The sequence below is a fragment of the Lasioglossum baleicum genome, chromosome 13 (genome assembly GCF_051020765.1).
Source record: "Lasioglossum baleicum chromosome 13, iyLasBale1, whole genome shotgun sequence".
In the NCBI taxonomy this organism is placed as follows: Eukaryota; Metazoa; Arthropoda; class Insecta; order Hymenoptera; family Halictidae; genus Lasioglossum; species Lasioglossum baleicum.
Window position 1 is genome coordinate 13061930 of NC_134941.1, and position 27609 is coordinate 13089538.

The 27609-nt window shown below is 45.7% G+C and overlaps 1 protein-coding gene and 1 long non-coding RNA gene across 9 annotated transcripts in view; one reads left to right on the forward strand and one right to left on the reverse strand.

The window, feature by feature from the left end:
- Lar (tyrosine-protein phosphatase Lar) overlaps positions 1-27609 on the reverse strand; it is a 413198-nt gene that overhangs the window by 276012 nt on the left and 109577 nt on the right. For 5 of the 8 annotated variants that reach the window (XM_076437444.1, XM_076437447.1, XM_076437443.1 and 2 more), the window contains exons 1-2: positions 14623-14765; positions 10309-10424 (exon numbers count right to left, since the gene is read on the reverse strand). The gene's annotated coding sequence lies outside the window, so the exon portion shown is untranslated. Of the gene's footprint in view, positions 1-10308; positions 10425-14622; positions 14766-27609 lie in introns of those variants that run through there. The other 3 variants (XM_076437439.1, XM_076437440.1, XM_076437441.1) reach the window with 3 other exon arrangements.
- LOC143215361 (uncharacterized) overlaps positions 1-27609 on the forward strand; it is a 74313-nt gene that overhangs the window by 36433 nt on the left and 10271 nt on the right. The window contains exon 2 of the long non-coding RNA XR_013010361.1: positions 1152-27553. This is a non-coding gene — a long non-coding RNA (uncharacterized LOC143215361). The remainder of the gene's footprint in view (positions 1-1151; positions 27554-27609) is intronic.

The window sequence follows — 27609 nt, forward strand, 5'->3', positions numbered from 1 at the left end:
TTCCGTGTACCCTTCCCGTTCGTCCGATAATCGTACATTCGAATCCGGATAAGATTTAAAGAGCCATTCTCTCTCTTCCTCTCTCTCTCTCTCTCTCTCTCTCTCTCTCTTCGACTTAACCAGTCGGAGAGGGTAGGTATGTACGTCTCGGCGGACCCGGGACCCCGTACGGTAACGCTTTTCATTAAACTTTCAAGCTCGAAGCATTTGGAGACGAGAGAAATCCTGTTGTCGGATTATCCGGTCTATCCACGGCCGTTTCACGTCATTTTCAAAGATCGACGCGCCGGCTATAGTGAAAGCAGCACGACCATGCCAGGCGACACGCGAATCGCGTCCGTCTTCTCTCCTGTCTTTTATCTCGATCAAAGAGGGAAGAAGCAGCGCAGAGCGTGTTCCGAGGCGAAGTATACGTCGAGATAGTCGATAGCCGCTGAGAATAAGACGACTTCCGTCGCTCGTAAAATGGAAAAACAGAGAGCAACCGTGTACCCGGGGCTCGACGTAAAGTCGGCAAAGGTCCCGGACGACGAACAGCCCGGCTTCTGTGTAATTAGATTCTCGAACGGGTCTATAGGATCGACGATAACCTGCTCATCCCTTAGAACCCTCCTCGACATCTCCTCTCCCTCTCTCTCTCTCTGTTTCCCTCTTTCCCCTTTTTCTCAGATAGGCTCGAGAGAAGCACTTCCTTTATTCCAGCACAATTATAGGCGCGAGACGCCGTGCGTGTCTCTCTTTCCCCTGATAATAAAATCCCCCGGTCCCAACGCGGAGGATACCTTCTTCCTCCCATACTTCGTGCTCTTTACTACGGGGCTGCGAAGAAACGCTGGAATTCTTCGGAGAGGTTTCCCTAAGAGTATCACGAAACCTGCTTCTCCTCTCTCTCTCTCTCTCGCGCGCGCGCGACCTCGGTTCTCGAGATGTCCTGCATTAAAGATGGTGCCGAGTTGTTTGCTCCAGTTTTCGCTCTCGCCTTTCTTCCCCCGTCGCTGTTCTTCTCCTAGACTAGCTAGCTACCCTACCTACACCTACCTCTCCCGGGCTCGTGTGTCGCCGCGTTTCGAAAATATTTTTCTCGCCGGGATAATGCACGTTATTTACTTGTTTATCCTAGCGCAATCTTGTTATCGTATGGTTTCTTCCAGGCAGAAACCACGGAGCCAGAATCGCGCGCATCCTCTGGGTTCCGTCTTCCGGTTCTGGATAGGATTTCGACAGACCCTGCACACTGTCACGACGATTTTGCTTCCTTTACGGTGACTGAGACCTTTATCGAGGTCTAGTGCGAAGATCTGCAGATCCTGTAGATCCAAGAGAACGCAAGAATCTTCTTTTTACCCCTCGACAACGACGCTGTAGCTCTCTGTGCGATCTAGTCTGCGGATTTATATGCGAAATACGAATTGTCATTATTTATTTCCGTTCTTAATCTCTTTCCAACATTTCCGAAGTGAAATTGAAGGAATTAGAGGATCTTTCGATGACATAATCCCGCCAGGCTTAGGAAGAAGAGAGCACCGATTCGGTGAGGCTGACTTTTGCAAGAGGCTGAGGAGGTTTCCTTTTGGGAGAGGAAGGAACCCGCTCCGAAAAATCGAATCGATCGTCAGCAGGGTTGCCGGCGGTAAATCGCATCAAGTTGGTCGGCGTACGTGTTTCAGCACCCTCGTCCGACGTCCTATTACATCGGAGTGTGCCGTCGATTCGGGGGTAAGTGAAATTCCAGTCGGCCCGAACGTTTCTTTCTCGGATTGCGGGTTTCTCGCGGCGTCGTTTCTGGCCTCGGGCGAACGTTGCTCGTGCTAGGAAGAATCCTTTAGGCGGGTCTACTATTTCGAACGGAGGAGAGCTGAGTAGAGTGGAAAGCATCGGGAACAGAGTGGTCGGTCGCAGGGGCCGATTGTAGTCCTTATCGCCGGGCAGTAACAGGGCGCGCTCTCGCGTGCCAATGATTGCATGGTCTCTGGGCGTTCTACCGTGAGCGCTGCCGTCGCACTAATACCATTATGGAACCAGGTCCTTGGATCACCATGAACCGACTCTCTACCGACTCTGCCCTCCAGGAATACAGAGCAGATTACGTATACGGTGTCAGTTGCATGTCCTAATCAGGGCTAATGTCCATTGTTCACTCGGTGGACAGCGCTCGCAATGTCCGGCCACCGATCGATCGGTTTCCTAACCCGAAATCTTACCGGCCGGACACACGCCGTACTACTTTTAGTCCGTTGTCCCAATTCCTCTGACCTAACCCCTCCAACATCAGACCACTGCCGTACTAACTTCTAGTAAAAATTGCGACAACCCCCGATTCGTCAAAAAGCTGGAAGCATTAACTCACACCAGCTGTCGCGCGACAAAATTTGTTGGAAAAATCGCGGTTCTCGGGGATTTAAAATCGAAAATCGCGTTCACTATATCCGCACCCTAATTTACGATCGTAGCTAGAAGCGACTCGCGACGCGTCGCGTAAATTAGATGGGATTTTGCGGGAAGCACGATAGAGCACGCGCGGATCAGCCTAGCCGTTTTCGCGGAACGTTTCCCGGCGTGAATAAAATCTGAGAACTTCTCATCGCTCGAAACACACCTTCTTTCCTTTTCGGCGACGGAGAGGGAGAAAAGGGAAAGGATATGTCGCGAAGGACCGCGCTCGCGCGCTCGTTCGTCGACCGTACGTGCAAATTCTTCGATTCGAGCGGGAGAGAGCAAGTTTCGCGAGACGGTTTAACGGGTCCTTGCGAGAAGTTGGCGCGCCAGCCGGAATACGAATTCGTTCCAAATCTCGTTTATTCCCTATTACGGTGGGAAATCGATTAAGCGAAATATATGGCGGCGGTCGGAGACTCGCTTAACGTCCTCGCCCCGGCAACTTTCGTCCCGGAACGAGTGCTTAATAATTCGCCCCTTGATCATGGTCCTATATCAACAAGTACCGTGTAAAGTTTCCCAATAACAGATTTCCGCGCGGTGGAAAGTGGTATGCGAGTACTACTTGGATTTCATTCGATTCGTCCGAGAAGTTTCCCGGCCCGGGGAAGACCGTATCGACGCTCCCTCTTTCTCTCTTTTCCTCGCGCGCGCGGTGCTCTCTCTCTCTCTCTCTCTCTTTCTCTTTCTCCCTCCTCGAGGCTCGCCGCGATAAAGAAACAGAAAGAGCTCGTTCCCCTCTTCCCAAACCCCGCGTTTAATTTTGCTCGCCTTTGGTACGCGTCGAACAAACTAAGATGTATTTTCCGCTCGTATCGTTCGGATCTCGCTGCTAGAACCCGTTTCAACGTTAATGCGGCGAGTGTACGATCGCGTGGAGCAGGGTTTAAGCTCGGCTTACCCTTTAAGTGACAGTAATGAAATCGGGTGTGTCGGCTGGTTTCCCCGGCAAACACGATCCGCTTTCTTTCCCCGCAATTCGACAAGCGTAACCCGCCACTCTGTCGCTAATCAGAGTTTAAGACACTGGCGTCAATCGGAGCTGGCTGTGAACAGCCTCATTCTAAATTGTATGGTAATGCATTGTACATGGAATAATAAAATTTTGGAAAATAATGTGTATGGTTAGAGGTGACTTGTAGTCGCTATTTGCCTTTGGATTCGTTCGAATACCTCGCATGCTGCCCGAGAAGCACGCGTCCAAAGTTAATCGTTGCCCTCACAGAAGAATCTACGATCACCTGTAAGACACGAGTGCCGGCCACAGTGCGGCTAGTTAGAACCGAAGTATTCCATTTTAATAGTGCTCGTACACCGTTGAAAAATCAAGGGTGCCGGCATGCATCTTTAAAACGCGATCTCGTTGGGTGGCGTCGCGTGGCATCGCGGCCCATGAAAAATGAGCAAACTTCGTCGAATATTTCATCTCGCCGGTTGTCTCGGAATCCCCGTTTCTCTCGAGCGTTCTTAATTAATTAGTGGCGCGAGCCTCGGAAGGAAAAGTCGCGGGACGACCACGAGTTAAAGGGGACAAGAACAGAGAAGAGAGAGAGAGAGTGGAGAGCCGGCCGCCGGATCAAGAAAGAACGAGCAACTTAAGCAGCTCTCTCGAGGAGGCAAGGTGAGAGGCAAACGTCGGTGACAACGAGACGAGGCCCTAAGAGGTAAGAGGGTTGCCAGAGGAGTAGAAGGAGGAGGAGTAAAGGGGTGGGATTTCCCTTGGCAAACCAGGGAACCCGAACCCGGTGGCGAAGCATCAGCCTCGGGCAGTAGTTATGCCGTGGCTTGGTTCAGGTTCCACCGCAATTCGCGAGTCTACGTACTTCGGATCTCCCGGCGTTTCCCTAAAATATCACGGGGCACACGGAATCTCCCGTCCCTTTATCCTTTGCTCTCCGCGATAACTCCTTTCCCTACATTCCCCGTCTCCTTCCGAGCGTTTATTTAGCTATTATGTGTACTTCACATTACGCAATTAAATATACACACCGCGGCCCGACCGAAAACTCGGGATCGATGATAGAAACCGAGATACCCTCGTTGAATCAACACAATTCGAATTAACTACAAATAATTCCCCCGTTCACCTGTAAAAGTAACAAAGCGCCATCATCTATGTTCCTCGCCGGTTACATCTAAAACCTGGCTCGTTCCATCGCAATTATTATGCACAATTTTTGTTTCGACGGCAACCTGACACACGGAAAACATATGAAATATTAATTCCGAAATACTCCCGGCCGAGCTGCAATTAAAATGCTCTGGAAAAATGTTCCCCCGCGAATTATTTAGTGAACGCAGTTGAATACATCCCGGCCGTTTATTAATATACGCGTGTGTGTATATATAATATTAATCGTAAGAAAAACGAGCGTTTGTATAAACAGAAAGGGGGAAAATTCATCAGAGGGAACGCGGCGATTGCGAGCTTTCGGACCGGCAGTGTTACAGCCAGAAGTAATCCCGGGTCTTTCGTGTATATTAATTCCTGGAAGATAACAACGTTGCTGCGCCGAGCGTCCCGAGAACCGCGGAAGACAATGGGCCAGACAGCGGAGACAAAGGACCGACGAAATCTGGCCGCGAGAAAGAACGCGACCGCGGTCGCATGTTGTCGGCGCTCGCTCGTGTCTACGCTTTATTTATCGCCTGTTAAACCGGCGTGACTGTGGCCGACGTAATCGCGGGGTCATTAAAGTCGTTAAACCACCCTAACTTCGCCGGCCGACAGTCTTTCGTTTATTCTACAGGCGTTCCTTGTCTCTGGGTTGTTAACGGGCCGCCCGATGCGGCGGGTCGACAAATAGAATCCTTTATTTTGCATAAATACAACGACTCTACCCGAAACATTCTCTCGAGCAAGTTCAACCGCTTATTCTAGAATTCATTGTGGAACTTCTTTGTCGTTCATTATTTCCGCGAGGAAAAAAGAATAGCTGGATCTATTGTTCAGCTGCTCCAGCCGCGGCTGTAACGAAATATTCTCACAATTTCGAATAGGGGCGGTGTAACGCGCCGAGCAATTTCAGAGTATTCGCGACTCTATCACGATTCGGGATCATGTTCGCAACTAGAGCTGCTCTCGCGTAACAGGTTTAATCATTTTTGCAGCTCGAGACCGCGAAACCCGACGCATTTCATTAAAACGCGATGCAACACGACGAGAGCTCTCGCTACATATGAAATATCGGAATCGCGTTGCGGAGATCTGCGCGGGGAGGACCAAGAGGAAGACGAGCGGAATGGAACGAAAAGAAAAGATCGTAGGATGCGGTTAGGGAAGCCGAGGGAAGCGCAGGCTTCGGCCCACGGCTCCAGTCTAATGAACGAATGGGGCTTTCCGCAAAAAGAGCAGAACGAAACGGATGGAAAAAAAGCCACCCACCCTCCGCCTCTCCCCGTCGCTTTTGCGGTCAGTTACTTTTCACCCTTTGCTATTCTTTTTAGCCCCATGGGCTCGCCTTGCCACCGACGAATTCCGGCAACAAGATGAACACGAGCTACCCAGGCCAACCAAGTATCTCTCTATTAAGGAGATCCGGCATATTATCCTAAAAAAACGACCGGGATCCATTAACCCCGTCGCACGCATTATTTTCCTTGTAGAGTGCGTTTTCTCTGCCGGTTAAAAGCCAGCGACCTATTTAAAGCGGCTGGAAAAATAACGGCTTGTTCTACCTGAAGCGATAACGCAGTAACAGAGAAAATTCGGAATATTGGTAGAACGAAAATGAATTTTATAGATTTAGATAACCGGAATGTGAATAGCCCCGAAAAATAATATCGGCACGTGGCACGAAAGTTACACCGTGTAATAGTGGGTTAGCTCTTGTTTCGATGACGGAGGGACGGAGAACAGCTCGGAAAAAGGTTCGGGACGCGTGTCGAGAGCCTATCGATCGGTCGAAAACATCTCCTTCGGGGGTATAAAGGAAACGGGTACCGAATTAACGAAACCGATGTCTGAATTCGAGCGTGACACGGTCGCGGGGGTGGGTAATGGGATGGATGTCTATGTAGGGAACGGAGCAAAAAGAACTGTAATCCAATTACTGCGGGTCGTAGGCCGCTAGCGTTGCGCGGGTACGAGAGTAACGGGTACGGGCATTTGGACACGATATCGAGCGATTAAAAATAATATGTGAGTGCGCGTGATCGGAAGTTTGCTCGCGTGTGAACGAACGCGCTTCAAGCACGAGTCAAACCACCCACCGGCTTTGATTCGAGCTTTTCCGACCGGGCCGCTGTGTTTTCTCTCTTTAGCCATACATGGCTTGGCAAACGTCACTGGCAGCCCCTTGTTCTCGATATACCGGATTCCTTTCATACGGCGCTCGGCAAAGGGCGCGCCCCGGCAATCGTGTTACACTGGCGTGGCTGGCTCCTCATGCAAAAGTGAGTCGAAACTATGGAACGAAATTGTTTCATAGAACCGCCCCGATATCCCTCCGATCCCGTTGAACCCTATCGATCGACGTGTCCGATCATTACAGGCCGATTCTACTGGCTGCTCGCATAAACCGCGTCGTTTCTCATCGGCACACGAATAGCAAGGTGGAGCGGGGTAAGTCCGTCACAATTGGTTATTCTTATTATAATATGAACGAAATTTCTCTAGCTTGTATTTATTAATGTAGCAAATAAACCCTTTTTGTTGTATTTTTTTTTTTAATTTATTGAAAAAGAAACACTAAGATGATCTTGCCCCGTAAATATTACTACACGGAGCAAGTCCATACGTAACTATAAAACTAAACAATATAATTTAATGCAATAAGAAGCATTTTAAAGAAGGCTTGTTAATCATTCTTTTCTTGCCCCGTCGCACTTGAAACAAGGTTCGAAAGCATTTTTAACTCTCGGAGACGGACTTGCCCCATTTTCGGGGCAAGTGCGTCCTAGTTGACACTTTGCACAATATCCTATCAAAATGATAATTTTCCAGCAAAATTAGAATCCTACATAATACTAATTCATCAGTAATAACTGTGGCAAGAGTTTGATACCAAGAACGTTAAGTTTTTACTTGCCAGACTGAAAATACATCAGTTTAAAGTCCAACTTTGCAAAAACTAGGGCGGACTTACCCCACTCCACCCTATTAACTTCAAAGTATTAATCCTTTGCACTCGGAGCACTCGGAAATATTTCCATTTTATATGATCTTCTTAATTTTATCGATATAAAACTGATACAATACAACAAATATTTTGAACCACTCGAGTACAAAGGGTTAAAAGTGGATACGAATTTCCACATCGAGTAGAAAGTAAAGACTCCCGGTAAGTATTTCGCAAAGCCTGCAAGGGACAGGTCTCGTTTTTCGAAATATCAGCCCCCTCTCGACAGTCATGACACGCTGCATATTCATACGGGGAATAAAACAAAAAAAAAAAAGAACGGTTATCGATCCGAGGGAAACGTGATTAGCCGATGGCAGACCGGCCACTCTCCCGGTTTCTGGTCAGTGGCACGATTGTTTTTTAATCTATCGAATTCGCGGGACTCGCAATCTACTTGCAAATATTTGCGCAGACGGTCAATTTCATCTATACGCGGCGCGGCCGGCAATTGAAACAGATTCATCAGACTAAGTACTCGTAGAGCGGCCGCACTATCGAGTCGGATAACTCGTTACAGTACAATGCACTCCGCAAATTCGCTTGATTATTATTATTACGACTACTTCGATTATTCTCTACGTTTGGTTCGCTGTGGTTCCCTGTGCTGTCGATGACCGATACTCGTCTGGATTTCTCTAGGGTATCGACGGTCGGTATGATTCTGGGGAATAACAACGGATGATATCCCACGAGAATACCCTAGGAAAACTGGAAAATACCCTAGGGTTTTCCGTGATCTGTGCATGGTGCGGAAGATCGCGACGCGAATTGCTGTCGGTAAAACGGACTGTGATCTACGGTTGGGTACGGAACAGTCGGCACTACGGTTTGCGAATCGTCGGCAAGGCATTTCGGGTAGGTCGGTAAAGGACTTACCTTGCTTTCTACCGTTTCGAGCGATGGTAAAGCAGAGGGGTTGAAAAGCAAGTCGGTAAAACACACCCTTTCGCAAGATTTCGAAATGGCTGGTTGAATTCATTCCGATTGAGCAGTTTATTCGTGGAGACGTGTAAATCTGTGTATAAGGCGCTGCTTTCGGGGGGTTAGATTCGCCGGATAGTCGTTGACGAAGGTAATTATGGACTTAATTACACCTGAGGACATTAAATCGCACTGCTCGAGAATAAGAGGTACGGGGACGCTGGGTAATACTCGGTTGTATCACTCTTAAATGTAACAGGTGCGGGAAGTTAAATGAATACCGTGAAAAGTCACGTGTACGGGGAGTAAATTAAAAATAATTAAAACTGGAGGAAGCGTTTAACGACGGAGGAGAATGTTAATTCAGGAATTAGTGGGCACGGCTCGCTTAAATTCTGGTTCAGTAAGGGAAACGGACATTCGAGCCACTGGACACGCTACGCAATTATCATCAGTGAATAATTTTACTCGTGTAGGTGTGTGTAAAAAAAAAACAATAAGGAAACAATAGGAGAAAATGTGTGGATGACATTACGTGCGAAGAAAGTGATATCAGTCCTTCGTGGGCGAGGATCTCCCTTCGAAAAATACTGTGTAGTGATATTGTAGATGATTAACTTGCAATGTGTGATCGCTCGTCCTCGAAAAGTTCGAATGAACAATTTGAGAAACTAACAAACGATAGAATGGACGTGTACTCGTGAAAATGAAAATAACAAGAGGATCTCGGGGATATTCGGTAACAGCGCGCGTATAAAAAAAAAAGGAAACAATGGTCGCGCTAATACTTTATCGGGCACGGAACTATTGTGCGAGAAATCGTCTAATAATCACACAGCGACGTCGTTCACCGAGAAAATGCGTTTCATAGTAAATGACGCTACTATGCGACAATTGACGACGTTATCCGCTGGAAAGAATACATTGTGACGAAGTTTATCGATGGTTATTATACCGTGTACACGTTCTCGCGCGGATTCATGCGTTCTCCCCGCGGCGCAAACAAAAAGCTATTCCCTCGATCGGGAAGTTTTATCCGGATACGCGAATAAATTAAAAATTTCATTAGCGGCGGACGACGGGCGGAACCGTTTCCGCAAACATCGGCTTCCCGCGGACTAATTTACAGAAAACCGGCCGAATTTACCGGAAACTTGTTTGCTCTATTAAGAGTTCCATCAACTTTAAAACAAAATAATAAGCTCGTTAAACTTCATTCGCCCGTTTGCAGGCGCGGGATTTTCGTCTGTTTTGTTGCGTGCGTGTGTGCATGCGCGCAAAATCCGCGGTCTATTTATGAATTTTCATTAAACTTTCGGTCGTATTGTACTCGAAATATTCCGCAACAATGCGAAATGCGCAACGGACGCGTAATTACGGGGGCAACGAGGCAATCGGCCGAATTTTCCAGATCTTATTCGGCGAGCACGGATGAAAAATGAACGCGCGAGGACCGTCGGAAAAAAACACGAGCGCCTGTTACCGAATATACATGTGTGCACAATAGCCCATGAAAGTATTCGAACGCCCTTTAAGTCGGAATAACTTTTCTCAAATTCGACCGAGCAATTTTTTTAGCAATCAGAGACAAACATAATAAAAAAATGCACTTTTTAAAACTTTTCCGATTCAGCCCGTAGCGAAAATTTGTAATATGAACATATTTTGTAGATTTATGCTGAACATTTAATCGAACAAGTCGTTCGGTCCAATTTTGGAAAAGTTATTCCGATTTAAAGGCCGCGCGAATATTTTGGTGGGCCACTGGATGATGTATGTGTGTATAGAGAGAAACGAATGGAAAATTGTGAGTGAAATAAAAACATACGTTTGTCTGCGAATTCTGTCTGAATGTTTTCGAGCATTCCCTCTTGGGACGGCTGCGTTGGTACGCACCTGTGTGTCTCTCTCTTTCCCTCAGTGTCGATCCTTTTTAAGCTCGTTCTGCAAGCAAACATATGAAACAAGATTAAACACTTTGAAACAAATTGCTGCTCTTTTTATTCCGGCAATTCGCATGCGTGCCGTTGTAATCCTCAAGCCGTTAACCGACCACTTTCGCTCGCGATAAACACTAGCCGTGTAAATAACAAAGCGAGAGGATAGCCGAGAAGAAAAGCACTCGGAACTACTTTTTCGGCGAATTCATAAATATCGAATCATCCATTATTACAGCTCGAGCATCTCGCAAGCTTCGAAACGCCATGAATAATTACACGCTTGCGCGATAACTCCGTAAGTCCTTTATTATTATTTAATGGCCTATCCGCCGGCGACAAAAAAAAACACAGGCACAAGACAAATTGTTTTCGCGGCGATGCTTTATTGTGTCGTTAAAATAATGCAACGTATCGTGTAATGAGTGCACAAGGTTCGTTAAACGGCGAAATTATTTCGTCTACAATCTGTATGCAATTTGAATAACCTACGTACTTGTGTTTGTTAGGCGAATAGAACACGTACAGAGTGTACGAAAAGTAATGGTCAAGTTCTGGATCGGTGGACATTTGTAAAAGAAACTTGACGCAAAATTGTTTACAACGAAGAAAATTATTGTTAGAGTTTGTGTTTACATCAATACTTTCTACTCATCGAGAAGAGATAAAGTTTGAAAGGAGCCACATGTCGCAAACAAATCAAAGTTCTTGCAAAATTTGATTGTGTAGAATTATACGTATAGACAAAAGCCTAACCACATTCAGTAAACAACAACCGTGTCGATGAGACAGACCATGATCGTGTGCGGGCCTCAAGCCAAACGAAATTTAAATTCGGATCATAAATTTGAAGTAGCAAAATATGAAAGAATACCTTATGGGGCAGCGTAATTTGCATTGTTCGGAAGCATACAACTGCGCATGTAGCTATTTTCATAGCTGCCGGATAATGCAATTTACGCCTCGGAAACGAAAAAATAGGATTTTTGAGGGAGATAGCGCCATAGATCGATCTTTTACCTAGCGTTTTTGACCACTGAAAACCCCCGTGTTTGTATCATCGAGAAATAAGAAGGCGAATCCCGCACCCTTGCAATCCTGGAAACGAGTCTACCGCCTTATATCCATCTTTATGCATAAGAATATTAATCCCGGGTTATAAAATACTAATGTCTAGGTACTTACAAATTTTTCAGAATCTTCTGTTCCTCCGTCGGATTAACAGGACACTGCCATTTGCGTCTTATTAACGATGAAGCATAAAATACCATACTTCTATGTATACAATCACTAGACGCTAGACACTAAACAACGCATTTTCCAAAATCGTGACAGCGAACGGGAAGAAGTTATTCCGACCACGGTCAAAATAGTACTGCGGTTTTCCATGAATAGTTAAGGGTAGATTTTAGTGGGGAACTGTTGCGTTTGTTAATTGGACGGGGGCGTGTCGGAAGAACTTTAGCTTGAGAAGTGGGGAAAGTGTCAAAGAAATTCCTTGTTATTGTTTACGGTCATCAATGACGTGTTTATAAGGGTAGTCCGCTCGTCTCTTTGATGGGTCCGTCGCACGTGTTGTCTATCTGTCGGGGTTGAAGTTGTCGGAGCGCGGCGGTTGTAAAATAACGGCCGGTTCGGGACCGATTCGCATGCGTTTTTTGTTTGTTATAACGTCCTTTACAGGTGACAATCGCAGAACTATTTTGACCGTGGTCGGAGTAATTTCTTCCCGATTGCTGTCACGATATAGGAAAGTGTGTTGTATAGTGTCCAGTGATAGTGTTTAGAAGTGTGGTCTGTTGTAATACTTCATAGTTAATAAGACGTATTTGCAAAAATGGCAGTGTCCGCTTGATCCAACGGTGGAACAGAAGATTCTGAAACATTTGTAAGTACCTACACTTGACATTGGCATTTTATAATGTATGATTAATATTCTTATGTGTAAAACAATGAATATAAAGTATTCTTTCACATTTTGCAACTTCAAAATGATTCCAATGGACAGGGAGATGATCACTTTTTTGGTACGGGCCTGTCGACGAATGTCCCTTTAAATTTCGTTTCTCTGGAGGCGCACGCACACGATTATGTTCTGTCTCATCGACACGGTCGACACAATCAAATTTTGCAAAAACTTTAACAGCTTATATCTCAATAACTACTTGTTTGCGACATCTGGCTTCTTTAAAACTTTTTATTTTCTGGATGAGTGGAAGGTGTTGACGTAAAAAACAATTTTAACAACAATTTTCTTTGTCATAAACAGTTTTGCGACAAGTTTCTCTTACAAATGTCCACCGATCCAGAGGTGTACATACGCTCCTAGAACGGATGAGCATTACTTTTTATACGCCCGCTATGCACAGAATTAATAATTGAAGGTTTACCACCCTCACCCCTTATACCGATGCGCCGAGTTGTGTTTTATGCATTATTTCAATGGTCTATTTATGTTTGTCGCGCGCTAGGAAAACGGGAAATAAATAATTCCCTGTTTACGGATGTTTGAATTACGATTGCGGAGTAATTATACATATATTGTTGAAATAATTGAACGTAACATGTGGTTTACTGCTTCCGGAATGTTTGTGTAATTTTAATAACCAATTTATAAATTATCTCGTGTTTAGAGAACGCAGAAATAAATAATTACATGTTTAGAGTGGAATTGCGGAAGTCGTTTACCCCCTGTCCCTCATCTCTGTCCGGAAAACATAAATTTGGAATGATGTAAATAATTATATGCACGTGACGAAATAACGAACGTTCTATCTACCACCCCCATATTTGTCGTCACCAAATTGGAGTAATTTCAATACACCATACATGTATTTATATTGAAGTTATTAACTTAGAACATATAAAATTAATAATTATATATATATTTGCAACACAGTAATTCATCGTTTCTCTTTCCACCAGTCTAAAGAAAAGCAATATAATTTTGGGGTATGTTTAATGATACATTCAAATCCCACTTGGAATACATCGACTGAAGAATTCCATATTTACAATATCGCCATCCCTCCGTCCCTCGCTCCAAAAAAGACATAAATTTGCAATAATTTGAATAATCCTTCTATAATATTTATATTTGGCGTCAGTAAAATAAATATCTTTCGGAATAATATATCGAAAGTCGTCTAGCCCGCCACAGTTCCGGGAAAGATAAATTTGGGGCAATGTAAATAATTATTCCATTTACCACCTCCTTATCTGTTCCTACCAATTTGAAGTAATTCTATCACTTCCTTTATTGATAATTTTGGGGTATGTTTAACGATATATTCAAATCCTACTTGGAATACATCGACTGAATAATTCCATATTTATAATACCGTCATGCTTCCTTCCATCGCTCCAAAAAGAAGCATAAATATCCAGTAATTTGAATAATCCTTATATTTATATTTGGCACGGCTAAAATAAATATCTTTTAGAACAATATATCGAAAGTCGTTTAGCCCGGCGTCGGTCCGGAAAAAAAGGGAACGAACGAACGGAGCCCAAGTAATTTCAATATCCTATAGATTTATATTTGGCGCCCACGTACACACCGTGCGAATAAATAACGCGTTGCCAGTAAAATAGAAAGTTTTTGTTTACCAGCGCGTCTCGTCAAGCTGTCCGTGAAAGGGGGAGAAGATAAATTCGGGGTGCGCGACCATTTTTCATCGTGTCGTTGAAGTAATTGAACAGAACACGGAACGATTTTGAATCTGCGAGAAAATCGATACTTTTCCTTGCGAGAAGTTCGAGCGAGAACGAAAGGAAAACAGAGTGGTTCGGTGTAGTGGTCACGGACGAGTCGGTGGACGTTGCAGGAAGGATCATTCGGGAATGGGGATGAAATTTGATGGAAGGACACGTTGGATAATTGAAAATGGCACGGGGAAGGACAAACAACGGTGGCAGGAGTTCGCTCGAAACACGGAAGAAAAGCGTGTCGAGGCACGAGAGGTTAGATAGCACTGACGCGGTCGAGTAACACGCGACGCATGCTTCTCTCGGGAATGTTTCCCGTGTGACACGGCCGCCGTGTTTCGACCAAACTCACGGTTCACGACGTCCGTTGCACGTTGCCGGCGATGCGCAATTAATTCAGTACGCTATGTAAACAAATTGATTGGCCCCTTGTTTGGAGGGCGACGGTGGAAAGGCAGAACAAACGATTACGCACGGAGCACGAGCAAAACACTTACCACAATTCTCGCGTTCGCGGGGCTCGTTCGACCGTTAACCACCGCTCGTCGTCGTTACATCGTTAATTAGGGTACACCTCGTTCGTTCGTTGCGCACTGCTCCTCGGTAAACTCGTGTAAATCGTATAAAAAAGGCAACAATTCAAGAAACTGACAAGAAACTCGCCATAGCGGTGTTAACACTGGGCGGCCATGTTGCCTTCGCTCGGCCACCACCGACATCTCTCGGCAATCATCGGCACACGTGCGCGTTACTCGCGAGCGGTAAACTCATCGCGACGTATTCAAACGTTGCGCGAGTTCGCTGACAGATGGCGCGGTGATGTCCCTTCCCGGAAATCATTGGAAAACACCCGCATATTTATGAAATTCCAGATTAATATTTCATGAAAACCGTTTGTCGACACCGGTCTCTCTGTTAAACGTTTTAAACTGTTCCGCATTTGAAAGCCCACCGGACCGTACGCGACTTCTACATTGCGTGCTCCGTTATTATACTGGAAATTATACGTATAATGGGTTTATCGTATAAACAAACGGTAATAATTAAATTAATATTGTTTATTCGTCGCGCGCGTATAATTCCAATTTGTCGCATCAAATGTAGTGCGTGTCCGGCCGCGCGTTAAACTACCGTCACGCGTCTTGTTATGTGCGCGTTACAGTCGCTCATGTAACGCAACAATGCGAAATTAAATTCATTCACCTGCCCGCAAGGCTTTTTCTCGGAAAAGTCGCCCGCTTTAAGGCGAACATTTTTTTATTCAACGTTGCGACCCGTAATTTCTTCAGTTGCGAGAGATCAGGATCGCGTTCTCCAGCTTTTCAAATTTAATTTCGTTAAACAGATTGCGTTGATTGCTCGGAGTATTCGAAGTTGCCGAAGTGGCGCTAAAAGCGTTAAGAGATTCACGAGGCGTTCGGGGGAAGATCCGAATTTTAAGACGACGTAAAACGCTGGAACGAATTCATAATGCAGAATTTTCTCGGGTCGAGTATTGAGACGTCCGATCTATTGCAAATCCATAGACCGAATTCCGCGGGGTCGTAAATCCCGAATTTCCACGAATAGGAGTGTGCTTCAGCGAAACTACAGGGTGGTACATTTATCTTGAGGCAGTCAATTATTACGGAAACCAGCAGGAATATGAAAAAATTAAGGGGCACATTTAATGGCGCTGTGCACATTTTTTCATAATAGCCCTTAAAGGGTCGGATGAAGGGCAACTTCATTTTTCCAAATGGAAGTCCATACTTTTTATTTTATATTCTTATTCTACATCGAAAAATAATAATATTTCGCATAAAACAGTTTTTTCCTGAACTTACCATTTTTTAACGATACCATGATAAATGTTGCAAAGCTTGCATAATGACATACAACATGTATTGTGAATCTTCATCTAGTAGGCGGCAATAACGCCACCTACGATGCTCAATGTACTACACACGTATTCCTGTCACCGCTTGCTAGATTTTTACGACTTCAGATCAAACTGAGTATTTTTTGTCATTACAAATATTGGTATATTCACCACAATTTGTTTAATAAAACCGTGCACGCTAGGAAACAATGTTTTATACGAAATATTATTATTTTTCGATGTGGAATAAGAATATGAAATAATAAAAAATATATATGGGTTTCCATTTGAAAAAATGAAGTTGCCTTTCATCTGACCCTTAAAGGGCCATTATGGAAAAATGTGCATAGCGCCATTAAATGTGCCCCTTCATATGAGGAATATTTTTTCATACTCCTGCTGGTTTTTCATACTCCTGCTGGTATGTTTTGGCTAGAATGAATTAGGTGAGAAAGATATGGGAAATTACAAGTGTTTATTTGGCTAAGATCGCCCTGATCCGTCGAAATAATATCTCGACCTTTCTGAAAATTAGCTGACTATATATTGAGCAATGACGTCAATCGGCGCATCTCAGGATTTCGTCGCGGCGCTTGAAGACGGCCATTTGCGTGGGAGTAAGTCGGATCCGGTGTATCCAACTAATAGCAAGTTCCCCGACGTCGAACGTATGTCAAATGTCGCGTGCGACAAATTGTGAGCACCGTCGGATACGTGTTCTTCGAGCCGGGAATTTTGCGTTCGTTATGCGGCGGCCATCGCGTTAAGAGTCGTTACGTGAGTTTGGTTATCCCGCTGCCATACGGAAGCAGGTAACTTCCTTAACGAACTCTCGAACGAAGTTTGGTGACTTCCAGCTTCTGTTTCAGTCTCGCATAGCACGGTTAATTACTGTCAACAATTTCGGGGGAGGGCCGAGAACGAGAGGAGAGAACAGAGAGAGAGAGAGGGAGAATAAGCAAGCCTCGATACCCGTTTCTCCCGCTGTACTTTCGCCTCGGTATACTCTCGCAGACGTTGCACGCCGTTGCGACGGTTCGTTTCTATGAATATTATAATGAGATGCATCTCCGGATGCTTCTCGGTCGTGTCTCCTCTCCTCTACGGGTAACCTCTCCGAAATCAAACGGACCTCGCGTACACTCTCGGCGTACGGGCCGCGCGCGTTCTTTGAAATTAAAATACGGGATGAATGAAAAATAACTCGGCGGCCACCGTCGCGTCGCGTCGTCGTCGCCCGACGTCGACGTCGCGCGCAACTTAGGCTAATAATTCATACGAAGAGACCGGCCCACGAGAACTAAGAGAGAACTCTCCGGGCCCCGGAGATGTGTTTTCGTTTCCCGTGGCCGTTACAACGGAAGGGTGGCTTGGCTGGCAGGACGACGACGGGGGCGGAGTTTCAAACTCGCATAAACGCGAGCGTAACGCCGAGCGGTCTCTTTCCATGTTTCTGATTACTTCGCGAACTTTTGCCGCGCGCCGGCCTGCCCGATACTAGGGAAGAGCTTTTAGACGGACTCTTTTTGTCCGTTGTTTTTCCTCTCTCTCTCTCTTACCCTCTCGCTCGCTCGCTCGCCCTTCTTCTATCTCGTTTTCGCTCTGGTCCCCGTCCGGTGCATGGAATTCCCATTTTTTATGCCAGGCGGATCGCACGGCACACGCGATCCGCATCCCCGAAATTTGAAAAAACCGTGGCTCGAGAGCGGAATCATAGGCATCCGCGGCGGCACGGCACCGCACCGGGGAAAGCAAAATTGTTGCGGCATGTAACGGTACGCGGGCGTAGAAACATTTTGTTGTGCGAGCATGTCCGGGAGTTCGCGTGCATTCGGCATGCAGGTCGATATGATTGCGTACATAGCGTTGCATGTCTCATCGAATACACGCGCCGTACACACATTAACCGATACACACGTGTGCATATATGTTATGTACCGACGCGGCGGCGGCGGCGGCGGCCGTGGCCGTACCCTATGACAAAACAATGCGGCCGGCTCTCCTTGTTTCTCTCCTTTTTACCTCGCCTCTATGTGTTGTTCTCCCGACTTCCTTTTTTTTCTGTTTCAGCCAGCCTCATAAGGTATTGATGATTCCCGAGATTGTTTCGCGCGATACCCGATAGTATCGAGATATCACGCGAATATTGGAATATCTGCATAATGTAACGCTGCGCCGGGCCGCGCCGCGCGCTTGGAATTCCTCGTTGTAAACGGCCACCGATGAATTATTTAAACAACGATACACACGGACTTCCACATAATCATTTCCGCGGGCGAACTCCCAGTCTGTTGTTCCGCTTCGGTTTTGATTAGAGCTGTTGCTTCTTGCTCGGCACACGCGGACGGCTAGCTTGTACCATGTACAGTCCCCGGCAAGATGATAATCCATTCGATATTTCGCACGTGCCATTACATGGCAACACGATGAAAATTGCTTCCGTGGAACACAAGTAACGAGAACGCCAGCTGAATTATGCACGCTACGTGCTAAACGCGTTTACACAACAAATAGAAAGTTTATTAATTGTTTGTAACTCTGCCTTTCTTTTTCGCAACCTCGACCGAACGCTATCGATTTGCACTGGTTTCAATTCTCTGTGAAATTCCACCCCCCGCGCGAAACTTTTTTTTACTATTTTAACAGGTACGCGATGTTATATTGCTTTATCCAGAATGTATCAGAGTAGCGCGAGCTGTATCTATGCAAAACAATTGACGGAAAAAAAGACGAACGAGATTTTTTTGTTTGACGCTTCGTTCTCGATTTTCGGTACATTTTCGTAGAACAAGACAGGCAACATGGAGGGTATGCAAAATGTAGGAATTCTCGGATATATACATTCCGAAATGGAGCAGAGCGCATGGCCTATCATTTAATACCGCCGAGACTTTAACTTTGCATGTTTTTGTTCAACTTTTATAATACACGTTCCGGAGAAGCGATTTTCGGTTACGTTTAGGTAGAACAGGACATGCAAAATATACACAGGGTATGCAGAAGGTAGAGATTCTTGCGCGTGCATTCAGGAATAGACGAAAGTATTGGTCGGGCTATTATTTTGCGGGGTAGCGTATGCATGCGCGGTCCGTTCGCCTCCATTTTATAATAGAATTCTTGTACGGAGCGTGGCACCGTAAAGAGATTGCGAGCTGCGCGGGGATTCTGATCCGTGGTCGTTCGCTAGCGCGCGCGATCGCCCGCGTTCTTTAAAATGATAAGAATTTATAAGATGCCCCTGGCAGGATGGGGACGAATGAGAACGAGGGTCCCCCCGGTTTCATTCCCTCGGGGGGTTTCCGAGGGGGAAAAGTGTGCACATAAATTTCGTAGACCATCGGCTATCGACCTTAACGGTTCGGTGACCGATTATTCGGGGCTGTTCAGAGAGGCCCCTGCCTCGCCTTGCCTCACTTCGTCTCGGCTTCCTCGATCGCCACGAGTTTCGTTCAAACGAACGAAACTAACTGATTTCCCACGGGATAAATCTTTGGGTAAGCCATGGAACCTTCCTGGAAATTCGACGTAAATCGATCGCGAAAGCCCAGATGCGATTACGAACGAGTTGCCGTCGATTCTTAATCTCGAACGGTTCTTTAGACTCCTTCCGGGCAGTTTGTTTGGCTCGTTTCCCTTCTCTTCTTTCCTTTTTCTACTGCTTCATCCCTTTTTCTCGCCCCCTTTCTTGTCCTTTTCTATCGGCGCATCCTCAGTCGAACGCTTTTCTTTCTCTCCCCGAGGTATTCGGTGCACGCGACGCGCCGCGACCTACGCAAACCAGACGAGACTCGTTCGGCATGCAATTTGTCTCGTTATCCGACCAAAGATTTCTACCTTGAAACGGTTGCAGCCAACCCACTCCTGTTATTCTGCTTTGTTAATCATCGTCGGAGCAGTTTACCCGCTCGTAAACTAATTGTCTTGCCGGTGCGCCGGTGCTATCGTTCCCGTCTTCGATTTATTAGCTCTGTAATGGAGACTTATGCTAGCCAGTGTTTTCACTCGCCATTCTAGGCGAAACTGGAAATAGTGGAGCCTCGTATCTTCGCGTACCTTCCTCGCTCGCTTTCAGTGTATTTATATCCCTGTATCATTTTAGATATGTTGAAATTCTTTATTTTTAAAGACGAGACACCGCAAATGTCGGCCCGGACAGCGAAACGAGCTCCCCCTGGCCGAGACTTAAAAGGTCCCGCAGAAAAACCAAGTGATTTTCCGCGCCGATAGCTCGACGGTTTTCTTTCCATCGATCGCGGAGTCTCGTCGGTTTCCGAATGCATGCGACTTGCCACGCGATCGCTCAAACCGGAAACTGAGGGGAACGCTCCAAGATGGAAAAAGTATTCGTTATTTCAGCCCCGAATCGATTGTCCGCGGGGCTGAGGCAAATTCAACACGAAAATTCAATTAGCCGCGAGACCCGCGGCAACGAACTTCTCCAGACAATGTGTTGCAATTGCCGCGATATTCGTGGAACGTTCCCCCGCATAGTCGCGCGAGTATTACGCAACGTTCTCCTCGGGGCCGTCTGTGTTCGCGGGTTGCGTTCAGCGGCTTTGGATTTCCAACGACTTGAAGAACGATGCCATATTTCCGAACACATGCTCCACGATGCCGTTTAGAAGGTGTTTAGACGGGCGAGCAACTTCACCGATAGAAGCTCTTCCCGTCGAACTTCCCCACAGACTCTCCGTTATTACGAATAAGAAAACACACAGTTCCCCGCGGAACATACATGCACAGCTGCGATCGGAATTTCCGTTGTTCGAGAGACCGCGATTCCCGGGGAACGATACCGGGAAACACGCTCGCATCCCCTCGATTAATCGAACCTTCGTGTCCAGACTCGTGGCTCCCGGACCGGACGTTTCCCTTTTTAATTTTTAGAAAGGGATCTCTGACCGCCTCGAGTCGAGATCTTGAAGCTACGAGCGTGTGTGTGTGTGTGTGCATGCGTTCGAAGGCTTCTTGAGAATTCATGGCAGCGTCTCGTATCGGTAAAGTATCCAGATCGCTGGATCCGCAACGGCGAACTCCCAGCGAATTCTTTACATCGATGAAATAACTGGGCTACGTGCTCGCGGAACGAACGTAAGTTTACTTCGATCCGGCCGAAAGTGAGTGAAATCAGGGATACACGGGCTTTCGGGAACGGGGGTCGATCCCTCGCGAGATCGTTCGTCAATTCTTTTTAGGGTTTCGTAAAAACGAGATGAGCTACGGGCGTGTAAAGGCCGGAGGTTGTAACTTGTAAAATGATTGTAGGGTATAAAGCGCCCAAATATGGTATAGTCCCCTATTATGGCACTACCTTGTGAAGGAGAAGTCGCACTCTAGGGAAAGAATCCTCAAACCATAGTTTACCATGTTTAGTTAACAATGTTCAGTGGAATCGCACCATTCTATAGATTTTTCGAAGTCCACGTGGAGTTCCCAATATGGCACTACCAAGGGTTCCTTAATATGGGTATAGCTATTGCCATTTTTGGCGTGGGTGCTGAATATGGCACTAGGCGTCATATTAGGTACTCCAGGTGTACCATATTAAGAACCCAAAATTGAAAATTTTCGACACTGAATATTACGAAAATCCTTAAATTCTTCTACATGCTTTCACATATTAATGTATCTTCTCTTCCCACCTACTGATTTCCAAATCCATCATATTCCAATGAAATCATAATCAGCAACATCTGTCATTTGGAAAATTTTTAATTTTGTGTGCATTCACATAAATTAAATGGAAATTATTTCATACTTTTTAGTGCAATTTTTTAGTGCATTTTTTAGTGCGTTTTTTCGAAGTCGGTTTAATTGTTTTTTATAAAATTTTGGAACAAACTTGACCCCAGAATCTTATAGGAAGGGAATGCATCTACAACTGGTAATTTTTTGGCCGAAAAAGAGCATTGTAAAATAACCAAAAAATAACATCAAGAAAAAGTGGTTGATATTTGGGCTCTTTACCCTAATATTTGACCGATTTCGCCCGACTTCGACGAGCACCTGGCAATCACCAACAAATTGACAAGTATCGAGAACTTTTCGAGAACATGGCGGGGCAATACTTCTCGAAGCGACCGCAAGCAATCAGTAGTATATAACCTAAGCCCGAGCCTCGGTCGGTGGAGTTCGTTTATTCGTTGCGAAGACTACGGGGGATCCCGTTGTTGGTCAAACGTGGCCGTGTCTCTCGCGAGGGAAGATCGAAAAATAGGAGAACGGGGGTCGCTGGGAAACACGGCATCCAGCGGAACGAAGAATGAAAACAAAACCGCGCCGATACCCGTAATCAACGGTGGAGAGCGGTTACTCGCGAGTTCCGGGCCAGACACGTCCGTGTGTTTATCTCAATTCTCGTGCACGGTATTTGTAGCCACGCGCGCGATCGAGTGTGTACAACAGAGACAGAGAAATAGAGAGGAGATCCGGAAGGACAGAGTGAGATATAGACCGAACCGGAGGAGAAGGAGAACTTTTTCCCCCGGATGTTCGTGTAACGTTGTTCCACGAGTTCGACCAAGTTCCGAGACAGAAACGAAAGAAGAAAGTTTCGCGCGAAAGTGGAAGTACTCTTCCCAGGCGAAGCACCGAAGAGAATCGAGGTACACGGCTCTGGATCGCGAGCGTAAAATGTTTCCTTTTTTCTCCCCGTGTGTGTGTGTATATGTATCGCTCTGCGTTCCCCCGTTCCCGAATTACGGCAATTCTTGCCAGCCCTTGTTAACGAGCGGTTCGGCGACGGCAAGACGTTTTGCGAGAAGCGAGAGAGAACTGTCCTGAGAGCAGTAGAGAGCACAATCTTTTGTCTCGTGTCTTTATCAGCAGGTACGCTCGACGTTCACTTAGTTAATCTCGGTTGCATTTGCCTTTCCGCTGCTCATTAGTGGACCGGGGATCTGCATGCAGTTTTTAGAGGTTGGGACTTAATAATTGGAATAAAAGGGGCTGTTTATTCTCAGCACAATTTAACTTCAAAAATTCTAGGAGAGCTTGTGTAAGTAATCTGTTCGTGTCTCCTTCGAGGGAACAATCGAGGGTGAAGGGTAACAGAGGAGTAAAGACTGTTTGGGCAGTGCAGGGGTCGATATGCAGGGTAGAGCGGGCTGTCAAAGTAGTGACGAGAGAGCTGAAGGGACTATACCGGTGTGGAGCGTTCGGGATCGCGTAGTTCAGGGATGTTTGTCACGTATCGTTCTGAAAGGCTAACTGCAGGGTACGTGGCCGGCGGAAACGAAACGAAACGGATGGGGTCGAGATTTTTGTAACGGATCGAAAGGGAAGCTCGAGAGTGTAGCGTATCCATTCCGGTGCGCTCGGAATGGATGCTCGGTGGCTCGTATTACGCCTTCGTCGTCCGAGGGTGTGTAAAGGGTGGTGGTGGTAGATCGATGACCACCACGCGAGGGTGTTGAACGCACGTGACGTCACGACACGTACACAGTGCCACGAAATCGGGGTTAGGCAAGCCTAAGCTCTCGGTGTACCGCCTAGAGCCGCACCGTCTCCTCTCTATCCGGTTATTGTAGCGACGTTTTACCCAGTCCTATCTCACTCTCTCTCTCTCTCTCTCTCTCTATTTACTCTCTCTCTTCTTCCTCTCTATCTAGCACGAGCCGTTCGCGAGGGAACCTGTCCGGAAACGACGGAAACAACGTTGTACTCCATTACAAGACGTTATTACGTTTGATGCGCGTACGCGGCACGTTAAGCGGAATCGCGAGCTCGAACACGAACGCCAACCCGTCCACCCACACAGGAAACACCAGTGCGTTCCGTTCGGTTACGCATTTTCGGCCTGCCAACCATTCCCCTACCGTGCTCGCTGAACATTCCCACCGCTGAAACAGGAAACGAACGAGCTGCGGCGAGGAAAAATTCCTCGTGACACCGCGCTGGATTCGCTGGTGCTTGATTTACCAACTACTTTTCCATTCTGACTCGTGGCCTAGATTTTTCAATGAATTTACGGCGTGTTAATGTTATTTGTCTCTTGCAAGCTCGGCTCAACGTTCGAGGCTACGTAGATGAAGAATGTCTATCAAAGAGATGTCTAGTACAGAGATTATTCTCTCTGTTGTATGAGAGAAGCATAGTACAAGGGGTTAAAAATGTAACACCTTGTGCATCGACCACCACAACGATATTTACTGTGAAACATGCAGGTTGATAAATTATACAATTGTTTGAATAGTTTATGGGTTGACACGTCGATTATTCGTGAGCAACACCATTTTTTAGATAGCTTTAATAGTTAACCCTTGTTTGCACAAACTGGTACACATGCAGGTTCCGTGTTTCGTTCAATAATTATTCATGTTCTTCTAAAAATGTTTTAACATCTAATCCTTCCGCCTTTTATTCTGACGAACTCTGTACAATTTTTAGGTCACGTTTCATTTTTAAGACAACCCAAAATATACTCTGCCACGTTCGTGGACCCAGTAATTTTTATTGGTACACCTTAATTGGTTCGAGCAAGACCAAATGTAAACAAAGATACGGGAAAATTAATTTCCTCCATCGCATAGAATAATTGTACTGTAATTGCACGTAGGCTGCAGCAAGTAGAGCAACAGGAAATTGTTTCTTTCTCAAATATACAGTAATTTTTAGGATACAATAAAATCATGAAAGAATCATTCTGATAGGCATTAACTCTGCAGTCTCATTAGGGTAATTTCGGGATAGACGCACCAGTTTTTATTGTGGCAATACTGTACGATTTGAAACTGTATTTCGCGTGTCATTTACATCGTTTTAATACTATGTATGCAAATAACCTCGTTTCGAAGAACACGTGTATCACATAATTTACGTGTAACAGACGCAAAAAGACTTCTTGGTGCTCCGAACTCCTGACGAAATATTTTTGTAAGTGGTAAGTACAAATATTATTACGTTCTTATTGCATGGTTTTAACTATAATAGTATTAACTATGAATATAAAAGTTTTACTCATTTAACATTATATTTCATTAAAGAGAGTTAAATAAACAATTCAACTATGCCTGCCGACACTGTCAATTCTATTTAATTAAATTTTTACAAACAGAAAACAAACTGTGGTGCATCCATCCCGAAATAGCCCTAACTAAATAATATCGATTCCGTGGCCCGCTTGAAGCCGATGCTTCAATCGAATGTGTTGACTAAGTGCATTGATAAGCACACTACTGACAAGCACGTTGACTGTCCACCTAGCAACCTGAATTCCATAAAATCAATATACATAGCTCATTCAACGAAACAAAAATTGGTAGAGGTAAAGGCAGTACTTGGTCTTTCAACGCTGTTTCACTTTGCAGATCGTGACCAAATTTCCTACGGCGCATATACCAGTGGAAACATTAATTTCTAAACCCGGAATGCTCCTGTGCAGCCAGCATCACAGGAAACGTTAATAGAAGCGACGGGTTGCGGGTCGCGAAAGGAAGCAGAGAAATAAGGGAGGGTTATTATTTTTGAAACGGGGGTGTGCGGGTAATGCAGCGTAATCTCTCGGCCACTGACGTGCCGTCGCGTTAAATCGCGATGCCTCGAAAACATGGGGCTCATGGCGATTTGGCTTAAAGCCGCGGATATTCGGGACGACGACGACGACGACGACGGTCTCGACGGGGACTCGTTGGTACAAGCCCGTGTGCACCGACAACGGGGCCGGCCTTTTCGGTACTCGCGGTCTCCACGCTCCGCTGACTACACTAACCCTCTCCCTTTCTCTCGGTCTTCCTCCCCGTCGACCTACTAATTTAGCGGATTAATTAGCCGAGACACCGGGACTCGCCGGTAAAGGCGGAAATCCAGACGTCTCGACGGAAAATTTCTCTCGTATTACCGAATCTCGACGTTTTCTTCTCGCGGACGGGGCGATCCTTTTGCGCGCGCCGAGTTCGAGTAAACTTTGGTAATCGGATTAAAACGTTAATCGGACCGCCAGCCAGCGGAATTACTTCGGGAACGGGATCCTCGCTTGTACGTAAAGTGCATCGTTAAATTTCGCGAAAACTCCCAGGGTGTCCCGAAACAACGCTCTTCGACGCGCTCGATCCGATAATTAACACCGAAGCCTATTCATCCGGGCCCCCGGTTACATTCACACGCTCTGTCGTCACACGCGACGTCCCGACGGTCTTGCTGTTCACTCGAAGACAGTCCAATTAATTAACCAACGATTCTAAGAGGTTCCTTTGACTCCCACGGTGTGGACTCTCGATTGTATCGTTGACAGTCGGTAATTGATTAGCAAGCGCGATACTCGCAGGAGCAATTCTTTGCGCGTCGGACGACTACATCCGACGACAAACGAACGCCTCGGAATGTAATTATCGACAACGCGATTATACTTATGGTCTCCTCGAATCCGTTGTACGTGTTCGAGGATGATTGATATACTTTTAATTCGTTCGGTACGGGCTGTACACTCGTAACTAGGGCCGTTCGAGTGACAACCTGTGACTTATGGAACCGTTCGAACGACTACATTTGCATTTAGCGTATGAAATATGTATGCCCGACTGAAGTTGTCCAGACATTGTGATGTCTACAGCGAATCCTGGGGACCGTGTCGACGAAATTAGAAAACGGTTCAACGATGTGCATTCTGTTTAGTCAAAGTAGTCGCCAGCACATGCATTAACATCTGTTAACAAAATGTGGATGTTGCAGCGAAATGTCTGAAATAACGGGTTATTCGAAATAGACTATAGGAGGTTTTTTTAAAAATAAAAGACACTATTTTCAATTTTATTGATTTTTTTTATTTAATTTATCAGGTATCAACTATGACAATTATGTGTGAAAGACGATATTCGAAGTTTAGGATGACGCTTAGTTCAGTGTGTAACAAATATGTTTCGCGTGGTTAACAGACAACGAATATAAATGTTTATTTATCAAAACGATAACACATAACAATAACAAAATAAAACGAAATGTAACAATAACAACAATAACGAGAAAACTAGATTATAACGTTAACGACTATCACGTACTACAAAGTACAAAGATATAATGTCACGTAGCGCGGACAACTCTAGAGCGATGCGTTCTCAACGAGTGCCACAAGCTTTCTGGTCTACTGGTTAAAATCCTTTTTGGTGGGAGGATTAGCAACGTGGGAAAGACCGTTAAAATAAGGGGAGGAATTCTCCGTTCCTCAAGAGTAAGGAGAAAGTTTTCTTCCCCAAAACAATTCAAAAATCGTCGTTGCCAAGGACATTGCAACGGTTGGGTCAGGGTTCTGGCAATCGTCACTTTTACGACCGAACCCTCAACGCAACCGTCCAACGTGCACACTTGAGAAGGATGGAATTTCCGCGTCCGGAAAGTCCCTCTTTCCAACGCACCATGTCCACTACAGAAGAAATGCTCAATTCTTGAGAACGACGTGGAATTGATGTTGCTGGAATTAGCGAACATTAGCAATATTTTTACTCGAACGAGCTGTTTTTGGCCTGCCAGACTTTGGTTCATCATGAACAGATCCAGTTGCATCAAATTTTTTCACCGAATTTCGAATTGTTTGCTCTGATGGACGATTATGTATGCCGAAAAAAATCACGATGGTTATTTTCTATTGAACACTGATTTGCAAAATAAATTTTAATGACTTCAACACGCT